The following is a 12,293-nucleotide window of genomic DNA, read 5'->3' on the forward strand; positions in this document are numbered from 1 at the left end:
CCTTGGGCCAAGAATTGCTTTTGAAATGGCTAAGAAGTTTCTTCAGTTTAACTCGGCAACAATCTTTTATTACTCTTCAAGGATGCGAGTAACTAAGTAGTAACCATCTTCACTACCGTCCAAGGTGTGAAAGACTAGATGGCAAGTAGCAAGATGTTTGAAGCCTTATATCACTAGTGCTAAGACTGAGGAAAAGCTGTATGTGTTGTTGAATCTTGTAGTTTTGAATGTCTCGGTTCTAATACAGGCTAGCAGGTATTTATGAACCTGAACATGAATCTGCTTATAGAGCTGTGTCTGGAATTGTAACTGTTAGTGAAATAAAAGTGGAAGAAGAGAGCTTATCTTGTATTATAATGATTGTGAGGATTTGTGAATACAGATGTAACAGGTTTATGGCTATATGATTGAGAGCAGCAGATGACACCGCAAAACTGAAACTGAGAGCAACAGATGAGGAGCTGTGAAACTGTCTTAAGAAATGAATGTCTGGGTACTTTCATAAATGAGAAGCATAAAGGATATACTATGTTATTTATAAATGCCTATATGTAAATTATACAAAATCCAAACAGAGAGCAGAATCTAAGGCAGATGACAACAAATTATATAAAAAAATTTACCATTGTTTTAATCACACATTAACAGTAATATAAGAATAAGCCAGGAAAAACTGAAACATAGTTACTAGAAGCATTTAAATGAATTTAAAGCTTCTCACAATCTTACACAAAGTCAGTAACACTACAGGCAGTCCCCAGTTATCGGCGGGGGTTCCGTTCTTAGGGCTGTGCCAATAAGCAAAAACCGCCAATAACTGAAACTTGACGCTTTATGGCGCCGATAACCGGTTATTGGCGTCAGAAGGCTCCTTATGGTGCTAATAACTGGAACTTGGCCCGTCTTGGTGCCATAAATCGCTGCTTTTATGGGGCTAGACAAGCCCCATAAAACCGGATCGCCGATAACCAGGGACTGCCTGTATTACGTAAAACAAGATTTATAAATGAGACTTACCCAGTAATTATATGGCTACTATAGTATTCCCCGTGGAAACTATTGCTGTATAATTACTGGTTAAGTATTAAAAAACTTTATTTTATAATAAAAATTTTAAGTTTTGTATATGAGGCTTACCCAGTAATTATATAGATAGTTTCCAGATGGAAACTACATACGTATAGCTATATAATTACTGGGTAAGGGATTTTGACGTAAGAAAAATCTATTTCTGGGCGAGGAAGCCATGTCACCCAGTGAAATGTGTCTGCTTTAGCACTGTTTCTAGTAAAATATTGCTATAATACCAGAGAACTGCTAAATTGGACATGTCAGAAGCCTCTGACTCGCTCACCTATATAAAAGGTGTCGGTATAAAACTGGGGCGAGTGTTAAACACTACCACAGCAACCCCTCCAATTAGCCTTTTCCTCATCTAAAGACCCTAAATACGGGGAGCCGACCCATAGGTCACACCTAGCTACCCCGTTGAAGGCGTCTGTGACGTCATACTTTTCGATAGCCATATCGTGTTCGCACGCTCGAATATAGCTATCTGTTCTTTTAATTTTATTCTTGGTTATAGATCGTCAATCTACCTCTTCACCCAAGTTAAGTACTGGTTCCGCCCTTTTTCAATATTTAGGGAGTGAATTTGCCTTTCGTTTTGCCTTTATTTAGGGTTTTGTTAGGCGTCACTTTTAAGTAGCGGGCGGGCGGCGAGTCGCCTTTACGGCTTACCCTTGATTTGTACCGATTTTGAGTGGTCTTCCTCTCTGCTTGTAACATGTGATATTTCAGTACATATATTTATTTATTTCTTGGGTGGCAGTTTAAGTCGATCCTATTTTCGTTTATGTTTTTGTTATATTCATTATTTTCATGTTTTTCACGGGGGTCTTCATTCGAGCATGTTTCTTTTTGTTACGGTGTTACGCCGTATAAATCCAACCGTTATTTCCCTTTTTATTTTGAAGTTTGGGTATATTTCATTCAGATATTTTTCCCTTTTTTCTTTTCGTCTGCCTGCCGTTTCTTATTGTTTTGTCAGTAGGCAAGTAGGATTTCCCCTTTTGCGCCCACCGTTATCGGGTGGCCTTCATAGCGGTTTTATATTTTAAGAGGTTTTATTTTCATTTCCCCACCCCGTGTTAAAGCATGATTTTCTTTTAGCTTTAAGTAATTTATTTTATTTTGTCTATGTATTTGTTGGATGTTATGTCGGTTAGCCTACATAGGCTGTGCCTGCGTTTTCCTCGTGATCTTTTTACGCGGGGATACGCTGGTCACATGATTGTCACCCCATCAGTCCTCCCTTCCTCCCCCTCACGTGGGGCCCCCAGTAATTGGGTGCTCCTCTCGCTTCGGTTGTCGCTGACAACCGTTCCCAATCAGCGGAGGGGGGAGTGTAGAGGGTCCTCCAGGACCTTAGGTTGGTGGGTGTCGCTTCTCAGCCGACCTCCTCCGGAGTTGATGGTTGTTTTGCGTATTTAGCCTCGGTTTCCATGGATTTGTTGCGCTTTGCTTCTTTCAACTCTCGGAACTTACATCCATCCGCCTAAAACATTCCCTCTCCGCATAAGGTGGGTTTAGATTCCGGCTTCTCCGGTAGTCGTTGAGGGCTATGTTTACGGAAGTTACTCTTCCGAGGGCGGAGATATTATATTTGTTATTTTAATTTTCATTTTTCTTTTCGTTTTGCCACGGAACTTGGGAGTTCATGTGGCCGTCCCGGGATACTTCGTGTATCCCCCCCCTGGTCATACAGTTCCGGGTTGTTTTATTTCTTATACAGTTCCTGGGACGTAAATATATAAATATATAAGGGGTTTTATATTTTCTGAGTCCGGTATGCTCCGGCATATGACATTATTATCATAATAATCCTAATAAGTTTGTGCAATTGTTCTTATATATTATTGCACTTACAGGCCACTCAGTGTCTGGTTGCCGGTCTACAGGATCCGTGCAACCATGATGTTTGCCGGAACCATGCCCCGTGCGCAGTATTGCTTACAGATTCCGTAGTCTGGCATCACGAAAACTGCTGTGCCTGCTACAACTTGTACAACAGGTTACCTGTTCGGTAAGTTACCGCACTGCTTGTTCTATGCATATTGTGATGGAATTATATTACACTACTTGTGTTAGTGTTAAAAAAAAAAAATAAATAAAATAAATAAATAGAAAAAGAAAAAAAAATTACTATATAAATAAATAAATAATAAAAATTTCTTCAAATTAAATTACATTAATTAATCAACATATGGAAGCATAATGTTCAAAGATTTTACTCGAAATTGACACATTCCTTGCATTACAGACGGAGCAGTCTGTTAAGCATGCTGCACCTCTCCACCCTCAAGATCTGGGTTGGAGGTTTTGGACGGAACGTAGGGAAAGCTAAGCCGTATATTCTACCTCAAGATATGGCAGCCTTCCCAGCCGGGAAATCTGCCGGATACGTTGACCCAAAAGTCGCAGCACCAATTATCAAATCAATTCAAGATTCAGTTATGGAACAGCAAGGGGCAGAGTTGCCGGACCATGGTTTGGAAGGAGTCTCACTTGAAGTAATGAGGATTTGCCCGTTACACTAGATATGGGTACAGGTAACAGTGTTAATGAGGCTAGCCTAGTTGGTCACCGGGGTCTATCCTCGAGTGACTCTGATTCTTCCTCTCCCTTTACTTCCATTTCCTTCATGGGTTTCACAGGAGGTTTGCCCCCTTCCAGGTCGCATTCCTTCTCTGTGATTCCTAAATTAAAGAGAAAACCTTCGGGTAAAACCTTGCTTAAAAGCAAATCAGAGACAAAGCCAAGGCCTGGGCAGGTGCTAGAGGTTCATACACATATTAAACCTAGGCTGAGATCTCTTTCTAAGTCTGCAAATCCAAGGCCTCAAGGAGGGAACTCTTCCCATTGCCCCACAAGTCCCATTCCATCAACGTCTAGAGATCGGATACCTCATAAGGTACCGTAGGGAGGGCAGGAAGGTTCCCCTTTAGTCGGCCAAGACCTGTTCAACACGAATATTTTAAATCAGGTCAGTGGTCTTGGTAGCCTAGTCAGTTCAGTTGCAGCAAGGTTTGAAAGAGTGTTTTAAAAGTTTAGGTGCACAGGACTCCCTGATTGCAGGTCTCAGACAGGAGTCGGCAGTTCCGGCACCTCCTAGTATCTTGGCGCAAGGTCAGAGCATGCCTGATGGGTCCACGCTCCCTCCGTTCCACCCTGGTAATCCTTGGAGGATGGTGAACTTCGCTCCGTTTGTCAACGGGATGTTGACTGTAGAAGGTTGTGGTACACGTAGACTCGAGGATTTCGAGTTCTTCCCCGAAGGGTTACGGCCACCATTTATAGGTTATGTTAGGTAATGGAGGCAGCTCTGATTAGGGAGGATAAGGTCTCCAAAGGGACTGTTATCCTTTCTAGCAATCAGGCTCAGCAAGCATGGATACGGAGCCTAGAAGAATGGAACTGCTCAAATACTAAGGTAACAGCATTTAAAAGCCCTTTCACGATGTTTACGACTGATGACGGGAACCCCTTATCTTTTACATCAAAGGTAGCAGGACTTACCCTTCAGGCAGTGACTCGGGAAGAGCCCCAGCTTAGCGAGACAAGATCCCCCACTTCATTGCTACTCCCAGGTAGGGAGAATTTGTGGGAAGTTTGCCGGCTACATTCTCGGTAGGCAAGCTTAAGCCAAACTGTGCAATCAACTTGTTTAGTGAGCGCCTCCCTAGGCTGTCAGACGCACTGATCCAAGCCGAATTTGATGCTAGAACACGTCTTGCAAGGTCTCTTAACGCTCATGAGCTGCTGTTTAAGGTCATTGCGGAGTTGTTACTTTAGAGCATGCAATGTGACTCGTACGACTTTGCGGTTACTAAGAGAAATTGCAGGAAGCATGTTCTATCCGAGGCTACGATCAGGCACGAACCCAACAAGCTTCTGGCTTCCTCAATCTGGGGTGCAGATCTCTTCCCAGCTTCGGCAGTAAACGAGGTTCAGAACGAGGCATCACGTTTTAATCAAAGCATCAGATTGCGTTGGGGCATTCCTTTCAAAAGGAAATTAGAGTCTTCTTCCTCCAGTTTTAGGGCTAGGAAGAGGCAAAGAAGGTACCAACCTTTCCAAGTTCTGCAACAGCATCCTGTGCTACAAGCTGTACCAATTCAGCAAGTTCCCCAGCCTTCGTCTTCTAAGGCTCAGCCTCAGCAACAGCATCAATTGTCTTCCTTTCACCGTCGGCTAGCCAACAGGTTTCCCCACTGTATTCAGTGTCGCCTGCTTTTAACCCGGTCTATGAGAATCGGGTATTTCAACCTTTTACCAAGGTTGCTAGGGGTGGCAGGGCTAGAGGCCCCTTTTGTCAGCGTGGAGGAACCGGAGCCCAAGGGCGAGCTAGAGGTGCATGGTCAGGAAGAGGAACCCGACCCTCATCATCTCAATGAAGTTCCTCAGGTAGGAGGCATGCTGTATCTCTTTCGACATCGTTGGGGGTTTAGCAGCTGGGCGGAAAGCATAGTATCCAGGGGCCTAGGCTGGAGTTGGATCAAGGGTCCTCCTCCACCCATCACCTTCTATCAGCAACCAACGCAAGGGTTGATGGATTACTCCAGGGACCTTCTCCAGAAGGGAGCAGTCTCCAGGACAAAGAACTTGAAATTTCAGGGTCGTCTATTCAGTGTCCCAAAGAAGGGGACCGACAAAAAGGAGGGTGATCTTAGACTTGTCCCGTTAAACTTGTACATTCGTTGCGACAGTTCTAAATGCTGACCATCTCTCAGGTACGGACCTTACTTCCCCGTGGGGGCGTCACCACCTCTATAGATCTTACAGACGCCTATTATCATGTCCCGATAGCTCGGCACTTCCATTCATTCCTGGGCTTCAAACTAGGGAAAGAAGCCTATTCCTTCAAGGTGATGCCCTTCGGGCTGAATATAGCCCCAAGGGTTTTCACGAAACTGGCGGAGGTAGTGGTGCAGGAGCTAAGGTCTCAGGGTTTATTGGTGGTGGCGTACCTAGACGACTGGCTAATCTGGGAGATGGTCAAAGACAAGTATATGAAAGCCACGGACAAGGTCATATCTTTCCTGGAATATATAGGGTTCAAGATCAATAGGACCAAGTCCAGATTGGCCCCAGAATCCAAGTTCCAGTGGCTAGGTATCCAGTGGGGCTTGGATTCACACAATCTTTCCATTCCATCAGGGAAGGGGAAGGAGACTGCCAAGGCAACAAGCCAATTCTTAAAAATGCAAAAAGGCTTCGAGAAGGAATCAGGAGACGATCCTAGGCTCGCTCCAGTTTGCCTCAGTCACAGACGTTATGTTGAAAGCCAAGCTCAAGGACATCAGTCGAGTTTGGCGTTCAAAGGCCAATGCCAAGTGTCGCGACAAGTTCGACCGGGTACCTCTGATTCTCAAGAAACGTCTACGTCCATGGGCAATGGCCGAAAATCTAGCCAAAGAGTTACAGTTGCAGTTCCCTCCCCCGTCCCTACTGGTGCATACAGTCACATCACTGACAGGTTGGGGAGGTTATTCACAGCACAAGAAGGTTCAGGGAATTTGTCACCTCAGTTCCAAAAGCTTCACATCAAAATCCTGGAAGCTATGGCAGTGTTTCTGACCTTAAAGAAGCTCCGTCCTCCGGAGAAGACTCATATCAGGTGGGTTCTCGACAGTGCGGTAGTGGTACACTGTATAAACAGAGGTGGTTCAAAGTCAGTTCTGTGAACCACGTGATGATAGCAATTTTTTCTCTAGCTGACAAGAACACCTGGCATCTATCGGCTACCCATCTGGCAGGAGTCCACAATGTAGTAGCAGACGCACTGTCCCGGTCAGTCCCCCTGGAGTCAGAATGGTCACTGGACCAGGAATCCTTCAAGAGGGTTTGCAGGAGAGTACCGGGTCTGGAAGTAGATCTGTTCGCTACAGGGGCAAACCACAAGCTGCCTTGTTACATAGCCCCAAATATGGACCCTCTGGCATACGCTACGGACGCCCTGAGTATAGATTGGAATCAGTGGAGGAAGGTTTATTTATTCCCTCCAATGAACCTTCTCCTGAAGGTGCTGCACAAGTTGAAATCCTTCAAAGGTCAGGTGGCTCTCATAGCTCCTTACTGGCCCAAGAGCAATTGGTTTCCCCTTCTCCTGGAACTAGGTCTTCGTCCTCACCCTCTCCCGGACTTGAGGCTGTCGCAACAAGTTCAAACGGTGACTGTGTTCGATTCCTCAGGTCTTCACAAAACCCTATCTTTATGGATTTCATGAAGTTTGCAGGTAGGAGAGTAGGGGACATTGATCCACAGAACCCGTCTTGCCTGACACACGTCGTGCAGTGCGCCAGGCTACGGTCTTTGAGTAAAGGGATCGTCATCTATGATAAATAACATAGTTTTTGTTTATTAATACCCAAAAAGGAATATGAAATTCATAATAATCATGATTTATTAACATTGTAAAAAGAAAGTACACATTCGAGTTTCACCTCTGACATTCTCTTGCTTTTACGTCCTTTTATCTTTGTTTCGGCAAGAATTTTTTCATGCCAAAGAGGAAAAGACAAGCAAAATATCTCGCTAACCTACAGAAGAAGAAAATTTGCTGTAATAAGCCGAGTTAGTGAAGGAGAGTGAGTTGTGTTGGAAGGAGTGCTGTCTTTCCTGAGCAAAGGGATCTTCATTTATGATTAAATTATGATAAATAACGTAGTTTTGGCTTATTAATACCCAAAAAAGAAATATAAAATTCATAATAATCATTATTTATTAACATTGTCATTGTAAAAATACAAAGGAAAACTTTGAATGCCTGTATCTCAAAACTATACTTATTGAACTTCAAATTCTATCTTCTCCCTTAGTTTTAAAGCATTGAAATTTGGTAGATAAATTAGAAAGATGTTATAGAACAATCAAGTGAAGACTATTTGCCAATTTTTTTTTGCTAAAATTGTTTTCCTGATTTATAGGGGTTTATTTTTTTACCATGATGAAAAAATTCATATCTAGAAATAAAAATGATTTTTAGAAAATAACTCTTCACTTGATGAGAGGTCTACATCAGGTCTATATATGTTAGTAATCCCAGGTATTAATATTAAATATCAAGGGAGGAGATAGAATTTGAAAAATGGTTATTTTCGGGATAAATTGGCCTGGTGTCACAAAACCGAAGGTCAGAGGCGAAAATCATATGTGGTTTGGAGATGTCCCAAGTCACCTTATTAAGTGGTATGAATATCAAAAGTCCTGTCCTTAAAACATGGCATCAGCTGGCCGGCCCCCTTAATGTCAGTAAGGAACCGTCATTTTAATGCAGTTGGAAGAACAGATTATGAACTGGGTGCAATTTTAGGAAGAGATTTTAATGAGGATAACCTTTTTAATTTCCTTCTAAAAGCAGGTTTTCCTGAAAATTTTTTTGGTTAATTTGGTCATGATGTTTGAGTTTGTGTACATGTGCTAGTATGTGTTGTATATATCATTGTAGCATATATACGTATGTGTGTGTATATGCATGTATGGATATATATGTACAGTATATGTATGTATATTTTTATTCTTTAATTATTTCCTCAATTTATAATAATTATTCTTATTCTTAATTCAGTAGTGCCTCAGTTTACGAAATTAATCCGTTCCGAAGCGTCCTTCGTAAGCTGCTTTTTTCGTATCCAGAACTATGTTTTACATGTAAATTGCCTAATTCGTTCCAAGCCCAACAAAAACACCACAGTAAATTTTATATTAAAGCTAAATTGACCAATAAACAATTAAATAAAACAATTTGCACCATTCAATACCCAACCTAACCGTTACTATACCTGGAAATAAAGTGTATTGGTGTACAGGGTACAGGAAATACTGTACATACATATGTATTAAAATGTGGAACCTTACCTTTCGAGTGAGGCGATGTCCGAAAGTGGCGACACCTTACCTTTCGAGTGAGGCGATGTCCGAAAGTGGCGACAGAAACGGCAGAAAACATGAACACTTAACTTTACGAAAAACTTAAAATTAAATTTCTTTTTTATGCCTTTTTCTGGTTTAAAAAAAATTTTTTTTTTTTACTTTTTTACTTTTTTTTTATTTAAATTTCTTCGCCACTTTCAATTTTCTGTTTTTTCGTATCACTTGGACCTTCCTGTTTGCGTACTACTAAAGGCCTCTTTAAAAAATAACTATCCAAGGAAGATTGCTTCTGCTTGCTTTTAAAAATGTTCCCTAAACTACTCTGGCAAACGTCATTGAATTGTGAGCATACAACCTGTGTAAGCCTTTTCTAGGCGAACCTTGAATTCTTCGTGGAGGAAACTCTGGTCTGATGCCGTATCCGCCCGAGACATCAAAGGATTCAATGTGGTTGCGAAACAGTTTCAGGATCGTCAACTGTTTCTGAATCTGCTTCGCCCACATTGAATCCTTTGATGTCTCGGGCAGATATGGCATCAGACCAGAGTTTCCTCCACGAAGAATTCAAGGTTCGCCTCGAAACCTCCTGCCATATCACAACATCGAAATACTTATTCCAAAATTCACGCGCGGTGAGGTTTGTGGTATCGGTGATATCGAAACATCTCTTAAAAAGATGTTTTGCATACAGCTTCTTGAAGTTCGATATCACTTGCTAGTTCATGGGCTGGAGGAAAGGGGTGGTGTTAGGCGGAAGATAAAGAACCTTGAGAAAAGAATACTCTGGTAGGATATCTTCCTTGAGGCCAGGAGTGTGAGCAGGGGCATTGTCCAACACCAGCAGACATATCAGAGGGAGGCACTTCTCTTCCAAGAATTTCTTCACTGTCGGGCGGAAACACAGATTTACCCACTCTTGTGAACAAAAGTCTCGTTATCCAGGCTTTCGCATTAAGTTCACACACAACATGATAAAGTAACTTACTACGAAGAAAGCGAAATCACTAACACGAATTTACGTTAACAAACGAGATCTATGTGAATGAATGAATTCCGCGTGCGTATGATAACGCTGATGCGACGAAGTGGTTGAAGGACGCCTTTACTTATAGGGATGATGGGACAGATGCTGACCAATAGGAGAGCAGGATCTTACAGCGGTGATTAGCATCAGGAACCGATGGGAGAGCGGGAGGATGGTGGCGAGTCTACTCAGTTGGCGGTGCGCGAGTTTTAAGATTGTTCTCGGTGGTCCAGGTGAATCTCGGACTTTACCCTTTCACAACCTGAATTATTTTCGTAACATCACAAGCAGCGGTGACGTCATAGCTTCCCCCGGTGCGAGGGGGAAAGAGACGCCACTGGTGGAGGAATACACAAAGATGGACCCTGTTACGTCATCAACGGGGCTGACGCCACAGCGTCACTCCGACTCGAAGCGGCGGCAGACACTGGCGGAGCAATAGAAGATAGCTGACTGCTGCTACCCACGAAGACGAGGCCGGGAGGAGGTGGGATGGCCTGGCCAGACCGGGAAGGGGGTGTGCGAGCCTCCACAAAATGCGCTAGCAACCCCTCCAAGGATGGGGTACCCCCTAGCCCAAGTGTCTTCCAAATTGCCGCCATTTTGGACACCACCGACTCTGGAAGAGAAGAGATTGATGAAAAAGCCTCACCCTTCTCAGGAATCAAATAAACTCCTGAGGAAGAAGGGGCTACATTACAAACATTATCCTGGCGGACTCCCGATACTTCCATCGACAAATCAATGGAAGAAAAGGAAGGAGATCCAAGGACAACGCCACTATGAGGGTTGACCACCGCAGGAGACGAAACATTGGGAATAGGCGCAAAACCTTCCCAAGTAGGAAGATATGGAGGAGTTATGGAGTTCCATGCGACAGCGTCTGTGTGTGTGTGTGTGTGTGTGTGTGAGAGAGAGAGAGAGAGAGAGAGAGAGAGAGAGAGTAATAGGTGGTTGGATGGTTAATGACTGTATTGGCTGTTGGTGAGTTCTGTGTTGTTTGTTGGTGCTAGTGCTGTTGGAGATCAGAGTTCTGTGTTTTGAGTGAGTGTTTTTTGGTCAGTCTTTGACGAGAGCTGTGATAGTAGTGTCGGCAGCAGTCTTGAAGGAATTGAAAGTCAGTTGAGTTGTGTTATTGATTTGTTGTTTGTTTTGTTTAGTTTGGTATTGTTTCTTAAGAGTTGTCGTGCCTGTATTGTTAGATTTGTTGTGCTATGAGGTTTTTGTTGAGTTATGTGTGAGTTCCTTAGGGTTGTATGTAATTGTTATAGCTAGTTGAGGGTTGTTGTTGTTGTTAGTTACTGTTAAGTTTGGTGTTGTTAGTGGGTGTGTGTGTGTTGCCTTTTTGTGTGTTTTTTTTTTATTAGTAATTGTTTGTGCAGTGGTCTTGTGTTGTGGTTGAGTTCCTTGTTGTTTGCTGGGTTGTTGGGTTGTGGTTGTTACTTGGTTGTTTGCTGTGTTGTCGAGTTGGGGTTGTGTTCCTTGGTTGTTATTATGGTTCTTGGGTGTTGTGTTGTTTTGTTGTTGGGTTGTGGCCCTTGATGGTTGTGTTGTTGTTATAGCGGTGGGGTTGTGGTTCTTGGTTTTTGTCTTGTGGTTATTAGTGTTCCAGTGACTTCGACCAGCAGACAGCACAGGATAGCCTGGAGTATCTGGAGTTGGGTATGGAGTATCTGGAGTTGGGTAAGTACATGTGTTTTGAGAGTTTTTTGTTTTTTGTGTTTGTTTTGTTTGTTTTTTTATCGATTGTCCTGCGTGTATGCTGTAGTGTAAAGAGGAAAGTGTGACTGGGGTGAGTTGGGCAGCTGGATTGATTAGGTTTATGTGGGCGGGGGATTTGCCACTTGTTTTTTTAGCTTGTGATCCAGCCACAAAGAGTCAAAACCCTCTGATCTTCTCTCTTGCCATAAAACGACCTCCACTGCTCCTTAGGCCATGCCCGGCATTCCGTGCAAGGATTCGTAATAGTACAAAAATTAGAATGACACTTACTGCATGTGATATGAGGGTCAGTGGCTGCCGAAGTTAAAAAACGAGAACACAGAAAACCAGAAACTCCAGGGCACATACGCTGATGCCGAGAAGGAGCAGAAGAAGCCATAATACCAGGCAAAACACACACACACACACACACTAAAAGAAACTAAACAGGCAATGAACCCGGAAAAGGCCAAGAGAGGTTAACACAACTCTTGCCCAGGCAGTCAAAAGAAAGACTGGCGAAGCGGCGTCGTCCTTGACCACTCCTAACCCGAGCTACGAATGTGTTGCCAGATATCACAAGATTCCTTGCTTTCATCTGCTTTTTAACCGGATCCAGCTAGGCGCTAGAAAT

The 12,293-nt window shown here is 43.2% G+C and overlaps 1 protein-coding gene across 2 annotated transcripts in view; it reads left to right on the forward strand.

The window, feature by feature from the left end:
• The window catches only part of LOC135223625 (uncharacterized), a gene marked incomplete in the record, with an annotated part of 381,927 nt that overhangs the window by 74,750 nt on the left and 294,884 nt on the right, over positions 1 to 12,293 (forward strand).

This window comes from Macrobrachium nipponense, chromosome 10, assembly GCF_015104395.2.
Source record: "Macrobrachium nipponense isolate FS-2020 chromosome 10, ASM1510439v2, whole genome shotgun sequence".
In the NCBI taxonomy this organism is placed as follows: Eukaryota; Metazoa; Arthropoda; class Malacostraca; order Decapoda; family Palaemonidae; genus Macrobrachium; species Macrobrachium nipponense.